The sequence below is a fragment of the Nicotiana tabacum genome, chromosome 5 (genome assembly GCF_000715075.1).
Source record: "Nicotiana tabacum cultivar K326 chromosome 5, ASM71507v2, whole genome shotgun sequence".
NCBI classification, from domain to species: Eukaryota; Viridiplantae; Streptophyta; class Magnoliopsida; order Solanales; family Solanaceae; genus Nicotiana; species Nicotiana tabacum.
This window is the reverse complement of record NC_134084.1, coordinates 128,569,373-128,593,512: the sequence shown is the minus strand read 5'-3', so window position 1 is coordinate 128,593,512 and position 24,140 is coordinate 128,569,373.

The following is a 24,140-nucleotide window of genomic DNA, read 5'->3' as shown; positions in this document are numbered from 1 at the left end:
TATGTGGCACGGAAGAATTATAGAAATATTCCTCGTGGGATGATAGTGTATAAGAGATGTATTAAACATTCAGGTAGTGGAGTTGAGATCAGACATGGTGATCCGTTTGTTCTATGGATTTGGAGACTGGAAGTTATCATAAGCAGGTTATTTCGTAGTTGTGGACTGTGAAGATGTGGGCAAAGCTAGCCAAATGTTAGTATGTGTTATAGTTTGTTCATTGTGGACCTTCGGAGGGTTATTTATCTAATTATACGTGACTAGAGCTAATTTGGGGGTCCATTGGTAGGCCTAATTAGGACGTGTATTCTACACTGAGCCGGGTTGGTTGGATCCATACTACTATTATTGAGGGATGTGACATTCGGTTGTTGTTGAGCTTATTCGTATTCTGAAATGATCTGTGAGTTACCCTTCTATACTACGAGGAGTTGTGATTCGTTGGTTATATGCACACATGGTGCGGTTCCATTTGGGCTTTATAGCAGAATTTGAGCGAGATGAGTATACTGGTATTGCACGATTGATTGCGCGTTGGCTATATTCTTTCTGGATTGTGGTATTATGTTAATGCTCTCTTTGGTTATAGTAATACACTTTGGGTACTTGATGTAGAATTTTGCGTGATTACTGATTTTGAGCAGGGTGGCTCGAGGTATATAATATGGACCAACGCTTGGATAGAGTCACGCATTGTAGCGGAGTTATATTGAGGTATGATCCTTTGTGTTAGATTCGAGTGTTTTGGTTCTGCAATGTGTGATGGGTTTTTAGTATTGCGTTGTGGTGGTACCTGTTGAGCTTGCGGGGCAATTCTCTTGTTTGAGTCATTTTCCATGCTTGAGTACATTTTGAATGTTGTTTATTGGTGCACATATTGCACGAGTTGTGGCTTTAGGTTGTATTGATGTGTCATGTCACTAGAGTGGTCGTGTTGGATGAGATGAGGTCATTGGACCTAGAATGGATACTATCGGAATTGATTACATCATGGTTGGAAGGATAATATCAAAAGTCGGCTTAGAAATTTGCTATAGTTCTTGTTGAAGGAGAGAAAGCTCCTTGACTTGTTGATCTGACGAATGGTTATGAGTTCTGCGTGTTTCTTACATCATTGGCAGTGTATGAAGGTTTTTAGAATGGAATTTTGTTTGATATGAGGTTTACTACCGGTATTGGGTTGTTTTGAGCAGCTAATATGATTAGAAGTTATCGCTATGAGTATTTGAGTTATGTGGTATATCATGCGATTACATCTTCGGTTATGGTCAATTCTTGATACAGCTTGTTCAAACTTATAGAGTGTGTAAATGTGAGATTTTGATCTTATAGAAATTTTGGATGTTGGAAATTGGATTCTAAGAATTATGGGCTAAGGTTAAAGTAACGATCTTCAGTTATGTTGTGTTATCAGGCCTATATGGAATACGGTGACGTGGGATCACACCCGGGTATGTGCATAGTAAGATTACATTGCAGTTTGATGGGTGAGAACAACTCTGGGCACGTTCGAGGACGAACGCATGTTTAAGTGGGGGAGGATGTAACGACCCGATCAGTACTTTTGAGCATTTGCGCTTCGTTCGGCAGTTTACAGGATTGATAGCTCCGTATTATGTATTTTGACTTATGTGAATCGTCGGTTTTATTTTCAGGTTATTCGGGACTGGTTTGGGAGAATAATTCTTAACTAGGGGGCTTTAAATTTGAAAGAGTTGACCAAGTTTGACTTTTTTTGTATTTGACCTCGGATTGGAATTTTTGATGGTTCTGTTAGCTCCATTTGGTATTTTGGACATAGAAGCACGTCCAGATTGTGATTTGGAGGTCCGTAGTTGAATTTGGTTCGAAATGGCAAAAAGTTGGATTTTTGGAAAGTTTGACCGGGAGTAAACTTTTTGATATCGAGGTCGGATTTTGATTTCAGAAGTTGGAGCAGGTTCGTAATGTTAAATGTGACTTGTGTGCAAAATTTGAGGTCAATCGAACGAGATTTGATAGGTTTTCGGCATCAATTGTGCAAGTTTGAAGTTTTAAAGTTCATTGATTTTGAATTGAGGTGTGATTCATCGTTTCGATGTTGTTATGTGTGTCTTGAGGCCTCGAGTAGGTTCATGTTATGTTATGGTACTTGTTGGTATGTTTTGACGTTGTCCTGAGGGGCTCGGGCGTGTTTCAGATTGATTTCGGAGCTTTTTGGAAATTTTGGCTAAGGTTGGTTGCTGCTGGTTCTGGTGTGACCGCACCTGCGGCTAGTTTGCATAGGTGCGATGGTTGTAGAGGCGACAGTGGAGTCGCAGAAGCGAAAGTTTTTTAGAACGGAATTTTGTTTAATATGAGGTTTACTACCGGTATTGGGTTGTTTTGAGCAGCTAATGTGATTAGAAGTTATCGCTAAGAGTATTTGAGTTATGTGGTATATCATGCGATTACATATTGGGTTATGGTCAATGCTTGATACAGCTTGTTCAAACTTATACAATGTGTAAATGTGAGATTTTGATCTTATAGAAATTTTGGATGGTGGAAATTGGATTCTAAGAATTATGGGCTAAGGTTGAAGTAACGATCTTCAGGTATGTTGTGTTATCAGGCCTATATGGAATAAGGTGATGTGGGATCACCCCCGGGTATGTGCATGGTAAGATTACATTGCAGTTTGATGGGTGAGAACAACTCTGGGCACGTTCGAGGACGAACGCATGTTTAAGTGGGTGAGGATGTAATGACCCGATCGGTCCTTTTGAGTATTTGCACTTCGCTCGGCAGTTTACAGGATTGAGTAGCTCTGTATTATGTATTTTGACTTATGTGAATCGTCGGTTTTATTTTCAGGTTATTCGGGACTGATTTGGGAGAATAATTCTTACCTAGGGGGCTTTAAATTTGAAAGAGTTGACCAAGTTTGACTTTTTTGTATTTGACCTCTGATTGGAATTTTTGATGGTTCCGTTAGCTCCATTTGGTGATTTTGGACATAGAAGCACGTCCAAATTGTGATTTGGAGGTCCGTAGTTGAATTTGGTTCGAAATGGCAAAAAGTTGGATTTTTGGAAAGTTTGACCGGGAGTAAACTTTTTGATATCGGGGTCAGATTTTGATTTCAGAAGTTGGAGCAGGTTCATAATGTTAAATATGACTTGTGTGCAAAATTTGAGGTCAATCGGACGAGATTTGATAGGTTTTCTGCATCAATTGTGCAAGTTTGAAGTTTCAAAGTTCATTGATTTTGAATTGAGGTGTGATTCATCGTTTCGATATTGTTATGTGTGTCTTGAGGCCTCGAGTAGGTTCATGTTGTGTTATGGGACTTGTTGGTATGTTTTGACGTTGTCCCGAGAGGATCGGGCGTGTTTCTGATTGATTTCGGAGCTTTTTGGAAATTTTGGCTAAGGTTGGTTGCTGCTGGTTCTGGTGTGACCGCACCTGCGGCTAGTTTGCACATGTGCGATGGTTGCAGAGGCGACAGTGGAGTCGCAGAAGCGAAAGTTTGTTGGCGCACCTGCGCGTGTGCAGAGGCGGAGATTATCCGTAGGTGTAGAATGGTCGTCTCCATGGGCTTCGCAGATGCGAGATTTCATCTGCAGAAGCGGAGGTCGCAAATGCGACACTTTAACCACAAATGCGGAATTGCTGGGCAGACTGTTATAAGTTCGAAGGTTTGTTATTTTTATCAAATATTGAGCTATGGACTTCGGAACGGAGCAATATTTGGAGCAAATTTCATCACAAAGATTGGGGTATGTGTTCTCTACTCGGTTTTGGTTATATTTCATGAATCTATCTTCGATTTTAGCTTTTGGTTGATGCATTTTAAAGAGGGAATTGGGGGTTTTGGCCTAAAGTTTCATAATGTGAATTTTTGAGTTTTGAACATCGATTCAGAGTCAGATTTGAGTGAAACTAGTATAGTTGGACTCGTAATTGATTGGGTTGTCGAATTTTGTGAGTTTTGTCAGGTTCCGAGGCATGGGACCGGGTGTGAGTTTTGGTCGGTTTTGGGTTTTGATTAAGTATTGGATCTTTATCATTTGGAATTATTTCCTTGGGCTTTATTTAATTTATTTGGGTTGCTTTTGGCTAGTTTTGAGCCGTTCTGTCACGACCCCAAAACCAACCCGATTGTGATGGCACCTATCATGGAACTTGGCCAGCCGACCCAATCCCAAAGCTAATCAATATTTTCATTCTTAGGATAAAATCAAAGCTATTTAATAATAAACCTTAATGAAGTGTTTAAAACAGAATAACAGTGCAGAAAGAAAGCCCGACATTGGGGTGTCACTAGTCATGAACATCTACTACAACTGTCTGACAACATCAACACCAACATGGCCGGAAAAATCACTGAATACAACTAAGGGAGAACAAGGAGGGGGAAAGCAGGGCTGCGATCGCTAGGCAGCTACCTTGCTAACTCCGATAAACCTGCCACTGAGTAATCAACACTCGCCACTGGGTTCAGAAATACCTGAATCTACACATAAGGTGCAGAGAGTAACGTGAGTACACCAACTCAGTAAGTAATAAAGGTAAATAAAAATTGAGTGCAGTGACGAGCATTTAAAAATCATATACATCTCATAACATAAAGCCTCAGTGGAAATAGCTAGGTTCAAATCGACAGTAAATTTCGAACATCTCGTAAAAATTGCAGTTTCATTGAAAGTTGTTTAAAATATTTGTTCAACATTTTCAGTAGAGGCTCAGTGTAAAAGAAGAGTGAACAGTAATTTCATAAAAAGAAGCCGTTCGGGAAAAGTATCACTCATATATGTTTAGCCCCTCGGGCAAAGTATCACTCTTATATATTTAGTCCCTCGGGCAAAGCCTCTCAGTCAGTCGTGATTCAACTCTTATCAATCAGCGCTCACACTCAGCACTCACGCTCAATAGGTACCTTATAATAACCGTTGCGGCGTGCAGCCCGACCCATAAATATATAGTCAACTGCGCTCACTTGGGGGTATGCAGACTCCGAGGGGCTCCTACAACCCAAGCGCTATATCGCTGCGGCGTGCAGCCCGATCCATACACACACACATACACATACACACACACACACACACACACACACACACACACACATATATATATATATATATATATCATTGCGGCATGCAGCCCGATCCATAATTATATAGTCCTCACCAACAGTCCCTCGTCCTCTCACACAGTCATCAACCTCACAAGCCACTCGGGCATTTCAGTGAAAAAATAGGGAACTCGGCCCAACAACTTTCATATATTTAAAAACAGAGTAATGAAACTGAATCAGACAATAAACAGGTAAAAATCATGACTGAGGATATGCTTTCGAATCAAAACAGTGTGAGGATAGTAGCAAAATACACCTGAGGATCCAAACCGTACGGCACAAGGCCCCAAACATGGCATTCAGCCCAAGATAACAGGGTCATTTCTAAAACACATAGATATCATATAGAGTTTATCAAAATATGCAACTTTACAGTTGCCATGGGACAGACCAAGTCATAATCCCTACTGGTGCAGTCCCACACGCCCATCACCTAGAATGTGCGTCACCTCATTTATCAAAATAGTATAAAATTCTGGAGTTTCATACCCTCAGGACTAGATTTACAATCATTACTTACCTCGAACCCGAATATACTCCGATCGGGTCATTGCAGCGTGCTTGTTAGAGGTAAGTAACTCTTCTAAACTTAGTGCTGAGGGTATAAACCCGAATTTCGTTCTATGTGATTGATGATGAGGTTATGCATATGCTAAGTGACGGGCATGTGGGCGTGCACCTAGTGAATTGTGACTCCGTTATTTTCATGGCACTGTTTAGTGGCCCTATTTTGTTGATATTTGTGTTTTCACCATGTGATAAAGTAACTGAGCTATCAATCATGCTAGATATCAGGTTTAGGCATTATGTTGATATTGTTATGACCCATAGTGGTCGTTTCTTGCTGTCATCTCACTGATTTCATTGATCTTTCATACTCAGTCATATTCATGCATTCATATTATATCTCAATCTCAGTTGTTGTTTATTGATACATCATATTATTATTGTTGGGCTAGTTTCATGATATTGTGAGCCCGTGAGTGAGACTGGAGAGTTTGATGATTGAGTGAGGCCGAGGGCCTGAGTGACAGTGATATTATGGGATCGGACTGCATGTTGCAGCATGTTATATTGATTACATCTCTTGAGATCGGACTGCATGCCACAACGATATAGCACTTGGGTTGAAGGAGACCCTCTGGAGTCTGCACACACCCCTAGTGAGCGTAGTCGACTAATATATATGGATCGGGTTGCACACCCGATGAGCCATATGATTATATATATACGGATCGGATTGCACGCTGCAATGAGCCTTATGGCTATATATATTTGGATTGATTTGCACGCTACAACAAGTACGGTACAATGTTGAGTGATTGAGTGTGCTGTGAGCACCTTTTGAATAAAGATTTGGTCAAAATTAGTCATATGGCTCGCTTTGTCTTTGCTTGAAAACTCTTCATATTTCCAAGCAAAGAGGGGCAGTTGTGAGCACCTAATTTTTTACTATATTTGAATTTCTCACCACTTTTTAGTATGTAAATATGTTTTAAGTTTATCTACATATTTTAGCCTTTATTTCATTTTTTAGTAGGTTTATTTGATAAAATTAAAATAATACAAAAGAGTTACATTTTTAAGAGTATTAGTTTTATTTTCATATACAAAGAAAGAAAAGTTTAAAAAAATAGAGTTTTATTTAGTTTATGCAATTTTCTAAATCATAGGCTTTCGACAAATAAATATTGAGTGTAGTAATTTTACTTTATATTTTATTTACTTATTTAGTACGAGTAGATTATTTTTGCTTATTTATTATCAAAAAATACTACAAAAAGAAAGAACCAATAAAAAGTGTGCATTTGCCAAAGATTTCTCCTTATCTTCCTATAACAAACTCACATGCACCATATTATTATTATTTGGAATTGGCATCCACAGCGAACACACACAAAAAGTACACAACCTGTATATATATAAGACAAGAACAATATACACAATTGGAAAGACAAAAAACAGAGGACTGGGAGTGAGAGCAAAATTAAGAGGCTCAGATTTGGGAATACCGATCTGAAAAAGAAGAAAAAGATCGAAAAAGCACAAAAAGGGGCTGACAGAAAAAAGCTTTTGAGCTAAAAAACAGGTTTGAACAAAAGTTTTGGCCGAAGAACACACACATCAAAGAGAGAACAAAAATAAAAATGCCAAAAAAGGGGTGAGGAAAGAAATTGAGACGGAGGGACAGTGAATAACGACAGACACAAAAAAAAAATTAGAAGCCCTTCCACCTTCTTCTTTTTCCTCATCTCCACCATGAACCTCCATGATAATATCTGATTTTTATCCATTAATATTAATTCTCAAGTTGTCTATGAACACCACAAAATCTCCCCAAAAACTCAGCATCTCTAACCAGCAAAAAACAGCTCCAAAACTAGTTTCTTTCAAGCTGAAACAACTCCAAAATGTGGCTGAAAAATAGCCATAAAGCCAGCAAAATTTCAGCCATAAAAACTCCATGAAAGCTGTTGAGAAACAGACGAAACAAGCAATAAAAACGTAGTAATTTTGCACAAAAAACATAGTTGAAAATACCATGAAAAACCAGCTCAAAACATGTTCAAGTGTGCATTTCACGTGACTCGATCACAATTTCAAATAATAATAAAATAAAACATGTTGTAAGTCGCGGGTGCATTTCATGTGGTGCAATTTGCAATATGCACAAAATAAATGAGTGCGCGACATCGTGACTTATTCAAATAAATTCCATAAACACTAAAAGGCGATTAAATCAACAACAGTTAAGAAAGTAAAAAATGCATAATAGGTTTTAAATATGTATTAATTATGTAATTAGGCTAATTAATAATAGTTGAGCGACCGTGCTAAAATTACGGAACCCGGGAATGCCGAACACCTTCTCTTGGGTTAACATAATTCCTTACCTGGTCTTCTGATTTTTGCGAACTTTAAACAGAGTCATTTTTTCCTTGATTTTGGATTCTAGAAATAAACAGGTGGTTTGGGACATCATAAATTATCCCAAGTGGAGACTCTGATTAAAATAATAATCCCATTTCGATAATGTCACTTAAATTGGAAAAACTCTCATCCCTTGGTGAGAAAAAAGGAGGTGTGACAGCTCTGACGATTCTGCTAGGGACAAGAACCCAGAATCTCTCGTTCAGAATTCAAAATTCGAGCTTAGAATAATTGTTATTGTTGGCTTTGTTTATTATCTGATTTTTACGTGTTTGACCCTAATGTGGTAAATGCCATTTTGATATTGTTTAAATTGTATATAATCTTCTCTCTGAGTCTTCTAAATCTTCTGGGAAGTGCATGTTGGCGTAACTTCTTTTTGTTAGTGTCATACCCTAATTTAGAACGAAGATCGGATCAATTACAAAGCCGGATGGCCATTTGGTTACCGGTACGTTGCCCCCCTCGGCTCGAGTTGTCCGCTCTGGTAAGCCAAGTCTAGAATAATATACCCAAGTTTTAAACCTAGAATAACATAGCCTCATGCCGAATCCCTAGTAGGAACGCTTGTTTGCATCACGTGCATTTGACTTTGGAGACTCAACACAGGGGTTGAGTCCGTCTAAGACCGGTGCCCCAAAATAAAAAGACCATCCTAATGCATTTTACGTGCTACTTGTGCATTTATTTGTTTCGGCTTGCATGTTGACCGGCTTCTAGTGTAGGGAAATAAAATCAAGAAAAATCAAGAGTGATATAGGAGAGAAAACACCCGGTTCTGAAAAACCCGGTATTGAAAATATCCCCAAACTCTGCCAAAATTTTGAAAAAATAAAAAAAAGAAAAGTCATTTCGAAATAAATCATATTTTCCTGTTGCGTCAAAACTGGACGAACTACACAGGTCTAATTCTCACCGGATGTAAGATACGTAGGCAAGCCTCATCATTTCTGACCCAAAATTTTTAAAAAATACAAAAATATTTCTCTTTACTTCCTTTTTTAGAAAAGTCTTTCTATGAGACCCCAATTTTTAAAAAAAAAATTGATTTTTTTTAAATTTCTTCTAAAAATCCAAAAAATATTTTCATTCTTCTTCAGAAGTTTTTCTTTCGAAAATTGAAAAGAAAAATTCAAATTCAAATATTTTCTTTTTTCTATAGAAGTCTTTATTTCATAAATTCAAAGTAAAAGTCCAAAACTCCAAAAATATTTTTTTTCTTCTTTAGAAGTTTTTTTTCGAAATTCCAAACCATAAAAAAATTGAAATTAGAAAAAAAAAGTATTTTCTTTCTTCTTTAGAAGTTTTTCTTTTCAAAAATTCTCAAAAAAAAAGAGTTAGTTTATTTTTTTTATTCCTGATCTTCCCAAATTATGCAAGATCTAATTCATGTTCCGACATGATACGTAGGCAACTCACATCAGGTTCGATCGACCACTTAAAAAAAGTGCTAAAAATAATGTTGATAATAAAAAGGACCGACTGAGTCCACTCTAACATGTCTCTTATTTTGAATTGTGAAGAAAATTTGAGGTGGTTGTTTTGTGGTAAGCAACACAAGATCCAAAGAAAAAATGCCAATGACAACTAACATTGAAGCTGTTACGAATGGTAAGGAGACTCGAGGTCAGAGGGTTCAACAAGAGTCTACTGTGGTTGAGGAAAATAAAATACTGAAATAGCAAATGACCAAAATGTGTCAAGCACGGGCCAATGGTCAAGGACTGCCCTTTTCTATTCATGGTTTCCTAGAGTTCACACCTATCTCGACTACTACCACTCAGGTCTCATTGTCTGATCAATCATGTCCACCTAGGACCAGTCTTTATCCCAGTTGTATGGCTACAGTTGGAACTTCCGTTGTGCACTTCCAAAGTGTGCCATTGACAACCAATCAGCCAACCACTACTATTATTCCCGTCTTCACCGTCCCACAGCCGACGGTGGTGCAGAGGAAAACTCATGAGTCACAATTTGCTACCCAGCAAGAACAGTCCCACCCGTACCTATTTGATCATCCTGCAAAGATTGAGAAGCCTGTCTGAAAGATGGCACAAGAAAAAATGACCCAAAGAGTGAAAAGCTTAGAACAACAGTTGAAAAACATGCAAGGTTTGCTAGGTCAGAAGAGTATTGCCTTCAAGGATCTATGTATGTTCCCCGATGTCCACTTGCCACCTGGTTTCAAGAATCCCAAATTTGAAAAGTATGATGGACATGGAGACCTCGTAGCCCACCTGAAAAGGTATTGCAATCAACTAAGAGGTGCGAGAGGAAAAGAAGAATTACTGATGGCTTATTTGGGGAAAGCCTTATGGGAGTAGCCTTCAAATGGTTTATGGATCAAGACACATCTCACTGGTATTTCTATGATGATATGGCACATGCCTTTGTCAAACAGTTCCAATACAACATTGACATCGCCCCAGACCACAATTCCCTTTCAAACCCGAAGAAGAAACCAACTGAAAGTTTCAGGGAATATGCCATTAAATGGAGAGAGCAAGCGGCTAGAGTTAAGTCACCCATGGATGACCACGAGTTATTCACTGTCTTTCTTCAGGCTCAAGAGCCAGATTATTTTTAAAATATGATGTCAGCAGTAGGCAAATCCTTCTCGAAAGCAATCAAAATGGGGGAAATGGTTGTGAATGGACTTATGACGGGTAGAATTATAAGTCAAGAAGTTCTCAAAGTTGCAACTCAGGCTGTCCAGATTGAATCTAACAATTTTAGTGACACGAATGAGAAGGATAAAGAAACCATGATGACATTAGGGTCGAGACGAGGTCCTAGGAGAGCATCTCGAAGGTATGACCTGTAATGACCCGACCGGTCGTTTTGAGCTCTGGCACGTCGTTCAGCAGTTTAAGACCATGAGCAGTTTCACTTCAGGTATTATGATTTGTACGCATGGTCGGAACTAACTTCCGGGAGGTTTGAAGTTGATTTGGAAAGATAATTCTCATTTCGAAAATCTTAAGTTGAAAGAATTGACTAAGATTGAATTTTTAAGTAAAAAACCTCAGAATTGGGATTCGAAGGTTCCAATAGGTTCGTATGACGATTTCGGACATGGCGTATATCTAGATCGAGTTTTGGAAGAGCCGGGAATATTTCGGCACCTATTGTAGAAGTTAGCATTTTGGAAGAATTCCATAAGTTTGTGTTGAAGTATATTTCGGTGTTATCGGTGTCCATTTGGGATTCCGAGTCTGGGAGTAGCTCCGTATGATGATTCTAGTGTTGGGAGCTGGATCGAAGTGAATTCAGAGGTCCGTGAGTCATTTTGGAGTCATTTGGCTAAAGATAGAGATTTGAAGGGTTTTTTTGAAGTTGAACGAAAGTGGACTTTTTGATATCAAAGTCGGAATCCAATTCCAGAAGTTGAAGTAGGTCCGTAATGTCAAATATGACTTGGGTGCAAAATTTTAGGTCAATCGGACGTGATTTGATAGGTTTCGTCATCGATTGTAGAAATTTGAAATTCTAAAGTCCCTTAAGCTTGTATTGGGGTTGATTCATGATTTTAGTATTTTTTGATATGATTTGCGGCCTCGAGCAAGATCGTAATGTGTTTTGGGACTAGTTGGTATGATTGGGTGGGGTCCTCGGGGCCTCAGGTAATTTTCGGATGGTTAACGAAACAATTTTTGGAATTTGAAGAAGAAGAGATCAGCTGCCTTCTGGTGTAACCGCATCTGCGAGGCTTGGGCCGCTGGTGCGGAGCCGCAGAAGAGGCCCTTGGGTCGTAGAAGCGAAAATGGGCTGGCTAGGCTGGGACCGCAGATGCGGTCAATTTATCACAGATGCATGACCGCACTGCGGAAAGAGGAGCGCATATGAGAAAGCTGAGGCTAAGAGGAGGGCCGCAGAAGCGGAGGGTAGCCCGCACCTGCGGAACCGCAGAAGCGGAGTGTAGCCCGCACCTGCGGAACAGCAGAAGCGGAGGGTAGCCCGCACCTGCGGAACCACAGAAGCGGAGGGTATCCCGCACCTGCAGAACCGCAGAAGCGGTCAGGTGACCACAGGTGCGAAAATGCTGGAATCAGTAAGGTTATTTAAAACGGTGGTTTAGCTCCTTTCAACCCCATTTTTTCCATGAGAGCTGATCTTTGGGCGATTTTGGAGCTCCACTTTTGTCATCCCTATCAAGGTAAGTGGTTTCTACTAGTTTTGAGTTAAATACTTGGATTATATATGGATTAAAGCACGAAAATTAGTGAGAATTGTGGGTTTTTGGTGGAAGACCTAGAAATTTATATTTTAGATTTTACTAGGATTTTGGGCATGGAATTAGGAGAAAATCATATATTTGAGTTCACGAGTTCATGGGTAAACTTTATCTTAAAATAAATCGGAATCCGGGAACGTGGGGCCTGAGGGCAGTTTTGTCAACTTTTCGATCAAGGTTAGGAATTACTATAAATTGGATTGTAATGAGTAATTGGACATATATTAATGGATTTGCATAATTATTGTCTAGTTTTGGAGCATTTTGCATCGATTTGAGTCTTCGGAAAGGCGTGGAATGCCGGTTATGGATCTTCGGAACCAGGTGAGTCTCCTTTCTAACCTTGTAAAAGGGAATTGTCCCCATAGGTGAAATAATTGGTCATGTGCTTCTATTTGTGGGGGCTACGTATGTACGAGGTGACGAGAGTCCGTGCGTAGCTACTATTATATGTAAGTCCGGGTAGTCTAGGACCCAAAAGCATGCTATACTTGGAATATCTGTAATCTTGCTGGCACTTGAATTACTTAAATAATATTGAATCGGTAAATGAATTTCTAAAAGGAAGAAACTTCATTTTCTTAAATCGCTAAAAGAGAATTGACTTTTATTTGGATAAACGTTCCCCGATAAATTCTTAATTGGCTGTTTGAGCATGTATTTCTATGTATACGTGCATCGCATGATTCGCGAGCAGAGTGATTGTTTATTTAAATTTTACCGCATCGCATGTATGATTCGCGAGAGGGGTAATAGATGCATCTATGGTTCACGCCGTTCGATCCTCGGTAGTGCACATTTTACATTTACGTTGGATCGGGTCGTACGACCTTGGCATGATATGCACATGCTTGTATTGCTTGCCTGAGAATTTTAAATGTTGATAATTGCCCTTCTTGGCTAGAGATAAATTGACGAAGATAATGAAAAGTAAATCTTTGGAAATCCTTTATTATTTGAGAAGTTGTTTACATGCTTTCCAGCTTTATGAGTTAAATTTTGCTTTATGAAACCCATGAATTCCTCACACTTTTGCTATATTATCATTGGACCATTAGTAAGTGTCGAAGTTGACCTCTCGTCTCTTCCTCTCCGAGATTAGACAGGATACTCATTGGGTACACGTTGTTTTCGTACTCATACTACACTTGCTATGCATTTTTGTTGCACAGGTTCATATGTGGCAAGTGGCTTAGTAGCATAGCGGTATGGTTGATACGAAGACTTAGGTGAGCTGCATTTATGGAGACGACCTGCAGCCAGCAGAGTCCCCTTCAGAGTATTTTACTGTATTTTTCATTTCTGTCCACTTTGTATTTCGGGACAGTTACTGTATTTTATTTCATTCTCTAGTAAAAGCTCATGCACTTGTGACACCGGGTTCTGGGACGATTATGGGTATCTTGTATTAACTTCTTAACATTTATATTTGATTTGAAACGATTATCTTTTACTGGTAAAATTGAATTAAAATCATAGTTTTCAAAATTATTAAAACGAGAACTTAATCAAGTATTTTAGTTGGCTTACCTAACAGCAATGTCCGGCGCCATCATGACCCTTAGTGGATTTTGGGTCATGACAACATGGTATCGGAGCACTAGGTTCCCTTAGATCTCACGAGTCATGAGCAAGTCTAGTAGAGTCTCGCGGATCGGTACAGAGACGTCTGTACTTATCTTCGGGAGGCTACAGGGCTATTAGGAGTACTTCCTTTCTTGATTTCTCGTCGTGCGATTTGATTCTTTGAGGCTTATGCCTTTATTTCTTTTCTATTCAATCTTATGTGATGTGAAGCGCTTGTTATAAATTGAGAATTGAAGAATTTTAATGGTACTACAGAGGTGGTGTGGGGTTTTTCTCCCGGTATAGTTGATTGGACTATTGTCGTTGCCTTGCAGAAGGCTATTTTGTCATTTCAGCTCAGTAATAGTATTCCCGAGAGCTTTGAGTCTATGCACAGTTTTCTACGATTGTTCATGATCGGTTGTCACACAATATGGATATGTTGGTAAAGTTCTTGCCTATGTGATAGGGCAGTGAATGACCTGAATGTAGGTCTACTCAGTGCACGATTCAGAGATTCGATATTTAATACCCGACAGAGGGAAAAGCAATTGGCCTGTGAATGTCCAAATTTGGATTGGCAGGGTGATGAGACTTAGTATTTTCGAGCGTGGTGGAATTTTCATCTGCGATGTAGTGTCGTCGTCCCCGATTGTTTGTGTTAAGTTCGCCGGTGTTATGGTCTTCTGCAATTCGCCTTTGGGGTAAGATATTGTGAAATAATATTGGAGAAACAACTGTTAGATATCACGGGGTGCGGTGGTTCAGGATTGAATCGGTGTTTCTAATGTTGACGGCTCGAGAAAGATGATTTTCGGAAAGGTTTAAAGTTAGTGGCGATTTGTGGGTTCAAGTGCTAGAAAGATAGATTTTATTTAAGGCAACAACTAAGCAGCAAAGGATGAGGAAGGACATGTGGGGAGTGCCAGGCGGTGGTTAAAATTTCTAGAAGGACAGGTGTGAGAAGCAAAGGTCGAGTAGTCGATTAAAGGGATGAGTTCCGCAAAAATGGGAGAGTGGCGGAGTTACATATGGGCTTTGTGGTACGTATTCATGTTCTAATTCATGTTCTAATTCATGTTCCGACATGATACGTAGGCAACTCACATCAGGTTCGATCGACCACTTAAAAAAAGTGCTAAAAATAATGTTGATAATAAAAAGGACCGACTGAGTCCACTCTAACATGTCTCTTATTTTGAATTGTGAAGAAAATTTGAGGTGGTTGTTTTGTGGTAAGCAACACAAGATCCAAAGAAAAAATGCCAATGACAACTAACATTGAAGCTGTTACGAATGGTAAGGAGACTCGAGGTCAGAGGGTTCAACAAGAGTCTACTGTGGTTGAGGAAAATAAAATACTGAAATAGCAAATGACCAAAATGTGTCAAGCACGGGCCAATGGTCAAGGACTGCCCTTTTCTATTCATGGTTTCCTAGAGTTCACACCTATCTCGACTACTACCACTCAGGTCTCATTGTTTGATCAATCATGTCCACCTAGGTCCAGTCTTTATCCCAGCTGTATGGCTACAGTTGGAACTTCCGTTGTGCACTTCCAAAGTGTGTCATTGACAACCAATCAGCCAACCACTACTATTATTCCCGTCTTCACCGTCCCACAGCCGACGGTGGTGCAGAGGAAAACTCATGAGTCACAATTTGCTACCCAGCAAGAACAGTCCCACCCGTACCTATTTGATCTTCCTGCAAAGATTGAGAAGCCTGTCTGAAAGATGGCACAAGAAAAAATGACCCAAAGAGTGAAAAGCTTAGAACAACAGTTGAAAAACATGCAAGGTTTGCTAGGTCAGAAGAGTATTGCCTTCAAGGATCTATGTATGTTCCCCGCTGTCCACTTACCACCTGGTTTCAAGAATCCCAAATTTGAAAAGTATGATAGACATGGAGACCTCGTAGCCCACCTGAAAAGGTATTGCAATCAACTAAGAGGTGCGAGAGGAAAAGAAGAATTACTGATGGCTTATTTTGGGGAAAGCCTTATGGGAGTAGCCTTCGAATGGTTTATGGATCAAGACACATCTCACTGGTATTTCTATGATGATATGGCACATGCCTTTGTCAAAAGTTCCAATACAACATTGACATCGCCCGAGACCATAATTCCCTTTCAAACTCGAAGAAGAAACCAACTGAAAGTTTCAGGGAATATGCCATTAAATGGAGAGAGCAAGCGGCTAGAGTTAAGTCACCCATGGATGACCACGAGTTATTCACTATCTTTCTTCAGGCTCAAGAGCCAGATTATTTTTAAAACATGATGTCAGCAGTAGGCAAATCCTTCTCGAAAGCAATCAAAATGGGGGAAATGGTTGTGAATGGACTTATGACGGGTAGAATTATAAGTCAAGAAGTTCTCAAAGTTGCAACTCAGGCTGTCCAGATTGAATCTAACAATTTTAGTGACATGAATGAGAAGGATAAAGAAACCATGATGACATCAGGGTCGAGACGAGGTCCTAGGAGAGCATCTCGAAGGTATGACCTGTAATGACTCGACCGGTTGTTTTGAGCTCTAGCACGTCGTTCAGCAGTTTAAGACCATGAGCAGCTTCACTTCAGGTATTGTGATTTGTACTCATGGTCGGAACTGACTTCCGGGAGGTTTGGAGTTGATTTGGAAAGAGAATTCTCATTTCGAAAATCTTAAGTTGAAAGAATTGACTAAGATTGAATTTTTAATTAAAAAACCTCGGAATCGGGATTCGAAGGTTCCAATAGGTTCGTATGATGATTTCGGACATGGGCGTATATCTGGATCGAGTTTTAGAAGAGCCGGGAATATTTCGGCACCTATTGTAGAAGTTAGCATTTTTGGAAGAATTTCATAAGTTTGGGTTGAAGTGTATTTCGGTGTTATCGGTATCCATTTGGGATTCTGAGTCTGGGAGTAGCTCCGTATGATAATTCTAGTGTTGGGAGCTGGATCGGAAGTGAATTCGGAGGTCCGTGAGTCATTTTGGAGTCATTTGGCTAAAGATAGAGATTTGAAGGGTTTTTTTGAAGTTGAACGAAAGTGGACTTTTTGATATCAAGGTCGGAATCCAATTCCAGAAGTTGAAGTAGGTCCGTAATGTCAAATATGACTTGGGTGCAAAATTTGAGGTCAATCGGACGTGATTTGATAGGTTTCGTCATCGATTGTAGAAATTTGAAATTCTAAAGTCCCTTAAGCTTGTATTGGGGTTGATTCATGATTTTAGCATTTTTGATATGATTTGCGGCCTCGAGCAAGATCGTAATGTGTTTTGGGACTAGTTGGTATGATTGGGTGGGGTCCCCGGGGCCTCAGGTAATTTCCGGATGGTTAACGAATCAATTTTTGGAATTTGAAAAAGAAGAGATCAGCTGCCTTCTGGTGTAACCGCATCTGCGAGGCTTGGGCCGCAGGTGCGGAGCCGCAGAAGAGGCCCTTGGGTCGTAGAAGCGAAAATGGGCCGGCTAGGCTGGGACCGCAGATGCAGTCAATTTATCACAGATGCATGACCGCACCTGCGGAAAGAGGAGCGCAGATGAGAAAGCTGAGTCTAGAAGGAGGGCCGCAGAAGCGGAGGGTAGCCCGCACCTGCGGAACCGCAGAAGCGGAGGGTAGCCCGCACCTGTGGAACCGCAGAAGCAGAGGGTAGCCCGCACCTGCGGAACCACAGAAGCGGAGGGTATCCAGCACCTGCAGAACCGCAGAAGCGGTCAGGTGACCACAGGTGCGAAAATGCTGGAATCAGTAAGGTTATTTAAAACGGTGGTTTAGCTCCTTTCAACCCCATTTTTTCCATGAGAGCTGATCTTTGGGAGATTTTGGAGCTCCACCTTTGTCATCCCTATCAAGGTAAGTGGTTTCTACTAGTTTTGAGTTAAATACTTGGATTATATATGGATTAGAGCACGAAAATTAGTGAGAATTGTGGGTTTTTGGTGGAAGACCTAGAAATTTATATTTTAGATTTTACTAGGATTTTGGGCATGGAATTAGGAGAAAATCATATATTTGAGTTCACGAGTTCATGGGTAAACTTTATCTTAAAATAAATCGGAATCCGGGCACGTGGGGCCTGAGGGTAGTTTTGTTAACTTTTCGATCAAGGTTAGGAATTACTATAAATTGGATTGTAATGAGTAATTGGACATATATTAATGGATTTGCATAATTATTGGCTAGTTTTGGAGCATTTTGCATCGATTTGAGTCTTCGGAAGGGCATGAAATGCCGGTTATGGATCGTCGGAGCCAAATGAGTCTCCTTTCTAACCTTGTAAAAGGGAATTGTCCCCATAGGTGAAATAATTGGTCATGTGCTTCTATTTGTGGGGGCTACGTATGTACGAGGTGACGAGAGTCCGTGCGTAGCTACTATTATATGTAAGTCCGGGTAGTCTAGGACCCAAAAGCATGCTATACTTGGAATATCTGTAATCTTGCTGGCACTTGAATTACTTAAATAATATTGAATCGGTAAATGAATTTCTAAAAGGAAGAAACTTCATTTTCTTAAATCGCTAAAAGAGAATTGGCTTTTATTTGGATAAATGTTCCCTGATAAATTCTTAATTGGCTGTTTGAGCATGTATTTCTATGTATACGTGCATCGCATGATTCGCGAGCAGAGTGATTGTTTATTTAAATTTGACCGCATCGCATGTATGATTCGCGAGAGGGGTAATAGATGCATCTATGGTTCGCCCCGTTCGATCCTCGGTAGTGCACATTTTACATTTACGTTGGATCGGGTCGTACGACCTTGGCATGATATGCGCATGCTTGTATTGCTTGCCTGAGAATTTTAAATGTTGATAATTGCCCTTCTTGGCCAGAGATAAATTGATGAAGATAATGAAAAGTAAATCTTTGGAAATCCTTTATTATTTGAGAAGTTGTTTACATGCTTTCCAGCTTTATGAGTTAAATTTTGCTTTATGAAACCCATGAATTCCTCACACTTTTGCTATATTATCATTGGACCATTAGTAAGTGTCGAAGTTGACCTCTCGTCTCTTCCTCTCCGAGATTAGACAGGATACTCATTGGGTACACGTTGTTTTCGTACTCATACTACACTTGCTATGCATTTTTGTTGCACAGGTTCATATGTGGCAAGTGGCTTAGTAGCATAGCGGTATGGTTGATACGAAGACTTAGGTGAGCTGCATTTATGGAGACGACCTGCAGCCAGCAGAGTCCCCTTCAGAGTATTTTACTGTATTTTTCATTTCTGTCCACTTTGTATTTCGGGACAGTTACTGTATTTTATTTCATTCTCTAGTAAAAGCTCATGCACTTGTGACACCGGGTTCTGGGACGATTATGGGTATCTTGTATTAACTTCTTAACATTTATATTTGATTTGAAACGATTATCTTTTACTGGTAAAATTGAATTAAAATCATAGTTTTCAAAATTATTAAAACGAGAACTTAATCAAGTATTTTAGTTGGCTTACCTAACAGCAATGTCCGGTGCCATCATGACCCTTAGTGGATTTTGGGTCGTGACAACATGGTATCGGAGCACTAGGTTCCCTTAGATCTCACGAGTCATGAGCAAGTCTAGTAGAGTCTCGCGGATCGGTACAGAGACGTCTGTACTTATCTTCGGGAGGCTACAGGGCTATTAGGAGTACTTCCTTTCTTGATTTCTCGTCGTGCGATTTGATTCTTTGAGGCTTATGCCTTTATTTCTTTTCTATTCAATCTTATGTGACGTGAAGCGCTTGTTATAAATCGAGAATTGAAGAATTTTAATGGTACTACAGAGGTGGTGTGGGGTTTTTCTCCTGGTATAGTTGATTGGACTATTGTCGTCGCCTTGCAGAAGGCTATTTTGTCATTTCAGCTCAGTAATAGTATTCCCGAGGACTTTGAGTCTATGCACAGGTTTCTATGATTGTTCATGATCGGTTGTCACACAGTATGGATGTGTTGGTAAAGTTCTTGCCTATGTGATAGGGCAGTGAATGACCTGAATGTAGGTCTACTCAGTGCACGATTCAGAGATTCGATATTTAATACCCAACAGAGGGAAAAGCAATTGGCCTGTGAATGTCCAAATTTGGATTGGCAGGGTGATGAGACTTAGTATTTTCGAGCGTGGTGGAATTTTCATCTGCGATGTAGTGTCGTCGTCCCCGATTGTTTGTGTTAAGTTCGTCGGTGTTATGGTCTTCTGCAATTCGCCTTTGGGGTAAGATATTGTGAAATAATGTTGGAGAAACAACTGTTAGATATCACGGGGTGCGGTGGTTCAGGATTGAATCGGTGTTTCTAATGTTGACGGCTCGAGAAAGATGATCTTCGGAAAGGTTTAAAGTTAGTGGTGATTTGTGGGTTCAAGTGCTAGAAAGATAGATTTTATTTAAGGCAACAACTAAGCAGCAAAGGATGAGGAAGGACATGTGGGGAGTGCCAGGCGGTGGTTAAAATTTCTAGAAGGATAGGTGTGAGAAGCAAAGGTCGAGTAGTCGATTAAAGGGATGAGTTCCACCAAAGTGGGAGAGTGGCGGAGTTACATATGGGCTTTGTGGTAAGATGACTACGCACCTTAAGGAGAGTTTGGAATGATTTGGGAATTTTAGTGATTGGTGATTGGGGCCTACGGATTTAATTTGAAGTATAGGCTATTATACGATAGGAGATTTGATATAACGGAAAGTATCTACTTGAAATGAGGAAGGACACAACATAACTTTGAATTGGAAAGATGTTGCCGCACATTTAGTTGATGTCCCCGAGGGGTGAATGGACTTGTGCAGCTAGAGAGTGAGCTCGGATCAGGATGGGTTATTGATGTCATAGTGATTGTACCCCGTGCAGCAGCGTTAGAAGATATCGGCACGTAAATTCCATAGGTGGATTATGTCCAGTGAGCAGATCGGTGGTCGCATGGTTGGCAAAGCTTCTGCAAAGAACTCTATTAGTTATACAGCAAGGATATCGGTCGTGCAAATGTGGTTGATGATTCAGAATATAAAAAGGGGGCTTTTCAGAAAGGTTCCAAGAATTTTGGCGGTTGATTGCGCAAGGTTATGTCAATAAAGGATAAAGAATCCTGGTGAATTCTAGAGGTGTGTAATAGTGGCTTCAAGCTAAGTGGGAGAGTCCCACCGCCTACAGTTGGATTACATGGTCGTCTATTTATGAAATTTCTGGTTATTAGCATATTGATGGGTTAATTCAGCTAAGGGAGAGTTACATAAGAGGTGATTTGAGCAAAGGAATTGTTAATGGTGTGCTATGGTTGGCCTTATTGGCTCATGTTTAGACTTGGGGAAGGATTCAGAATTTATGCCTTGTATAGATACGGGGTTTCAAGGGAAGTGATTCTACCGGGTGCTTTGCCAAAAGGGTATTCATGTGATAGAAAATTCATGGAGTTGATTATATTTGGGGCCAAGTCAGAGCAGGTGGCTCTCAACAATGGTCCTAGTGGATTCAAAGGGATAAAGTGTGGTGCCTAATGATTTCGAGCCTATAGGTACGGTTAAGAATCAAGCTTTTATAGCAGCTTATGAGAAAAAGCCCAGAATGTTTTATGATGTTTTGACTTGCAGTGTAGCATTTGGGAGGAAAATGAGAAAAGACTTCGGATTCGTAGTGGGATTAGCAAAATGGGCATACCAGTTAAGGATGCGAATGTGCTCACAAGGGAGGTATGAAATGGTTCGTGGGATTTGAGATAGCATGGTCTCGTGATTCAAGGTCACTCGGGATAAGTGTGGATTGAGTTTGTTGTGTGTTGAATGGAACTATTATTATTTCTAAGACAATTGAGGATAAGTTAGAAGAAGTATATTGGTTAACCATCATTGAATCGGCATGATGATGGCAGTGACTAGTTCCTTTAGTGTGATTAAGTTATGCAAGTGATTTGTGACAGTACGGGTGAGGCATGTCGGCCGCCGTAATTGATTTTATTCGGAAGTATTCTAGCGTTATGGCCTGTAATGTGTAGGCAGATCCCGAAAGGGCTATGGTGGCTTAGACTACTACTTAGTGATTTGCATATTCTATGATTATGAGAATTCACATGTGTGTTGTTATGGTTCTTCTGAAGTGAGTTAAGTGAAAAGTTTTTATATGATGAAGTGTTAATCTATTAGTAGTTCCGAAGTTATGATGAAAATCGTGTTCTATCACATAGTGGCATGTTGGGTTCAGCGTCACATGAGATCGGTGCTTTGTGAAAAAGGCTTTGTATCCTGGTTAAGGATTCTTGACCACTTTTCAGCATTAGTGTGACCGGTGGTTTGGATGTACAGACCTGTTATCTGTTGTGGAAGGATGTGGGAGCATACCCCACGGGAAGGTTGTATAATTGTGGCATGTAGTCACTTGATTGATTGAAGAGTTAAACCAAGTATGAAGATTGTAGTGATGTCGTTGAATTGAGAATTGATGCCTAGAGGGTACTCGGTTTATTGGGTTGTGGACTGTTAAGGATTACACTGATCATGATGGTAGTTCTCGTGTGTTATGAGAAAAAGGGGAGTTATTATGGACCTTTGAAAAGTTATTAGCTTAGTTCAGTGTGATCAGAATCAGATTGAGGTCAGTGGATGGATGTAAATATGAATATGGGCTCTATATCAGGCCAGATGTGTTCATTTCAGCGATGCGCTCCTTATGGAAGAGTAGTCAGGGTACTATTTCATCGTCAACTATTTCATGTAATGATATATTGCGACGTATGAGTTGTGAGATGACTTGGTGAATTTCTTATGTGTTGAGGTTCCGCGTAGAGATGATGTTACATGAGCAGGATGGATCTCGAGATTCAGATCGTATATCGTACCTCAGTTTTTGTAGCCTATGGCGCTATATGTCTCCCCAAGGATGGTGTTATGCACTTAGTATGCTTGTGACCGATATTCGATATTTTGTTGTAATGAGCAATCTAGCTCGATGTGTATCCCCTTATGTGAATTTTATGTGTGGATCGGGTGGCACGCCGCCATGGGTATGTTGTTTGGATCGGGTTGCGCGTCGCAACAACGTGATGTCGAGTATAGATCCCTATATCTGTTTTTATGTGTTTTGTTTCCTGTTCTTCTAAGGAAAACTCTTATTTGTTGCGTGCCCGCATCACATGTATGATTCGCAAGTGAGGTGTCTGTTTAATTATGTTGACCATGTCGCATGTATGATTCGCGAGCGGGGTAATTGGATTTCCTTTTCATAGTTCGTTTTCCTTTTGTATCGCGTTCAAATTGGTAGCCTATTGGCACATTGTGGCATCATATAAGACTTTTGATCATGTCCAGGGTGGCTTATTGCCTGAGTAGTTCGTATTGGGTGAGACAAGATTAATGGAATTAGGATCATTGCAATCTGATTATATGAAGTATATTAAGGGGCAAAGACTGTTATTTGGTCCAGAATGAGGTGATGGTTCCGGTCAGGAGTATAGACCCAATGATTTGTTGATTCGGCGGTTGGTTATGAATTTCTACACGTCTCTTCCATCGTGGCAGTGTTGTAAGAGTTAGAGCAAGACCTATGTATATCATGAGGTGTGTTGCGAACATCAGATTCGGGGAATGTTGGTTATTATGATCAGGGAATGTTATTACGGTCCTGTGAATAAGGTGATACATGACGAGAATTCAGCAAAGGCATGCAGTTAATGTTCTGGTACCTCATGTAGTGATTGATACGGTAAACATATATTGGAAGCAGGCATGGCAGAGAATTTCGGATGTTGGAATTGGGCTCTAAGTTTATTTGCTTGAATAAAAGGGAATATCTTCAAAATTGATCGAGCTAATGTGCTCAACTGAGTTGTGGTAGCACGGGTAGGTGCACGAGGTGTTAAATAGTGATTTCAAACTACTTCAGTGTAGTTCTCAGCACGTTCGAGGACAAATGTATGTTTAAGTGGGAGAGAATGTAACGACCCGACCGGTCGTTTTGAGCTCTAGCACATCATTCAGCAATTTGAGGCCATAAGCAGCTTCACTTCAGGTATTATGACTTGTACGCATGGTCGGAACTGAATTCCGGGAAGTTCGGAGTTGATTTGGTAAGAGAATTATCCTTTCGGGAACCTTAGGTTGAAAGAATTGACTAAAATTGGATTTTTGAGTAAATGACCTAGGAATCGGGATTCGAAGGTTCCAGCATGTTCATATGATGATTTCGGACTAGGGCATATGTCTGGATCGGGTTTTGGAAGACCCGAAATCGTTTCGGCACCTATTGTAGAAGTTAGCATTTTTGGAAGAATTCCATAAGTTTGGGGTGAAGTGTATTTCGGTGTTATCGGTGTTCGTTTGGGATTCTGAGTCTAGGAGTAGCTTTGTAT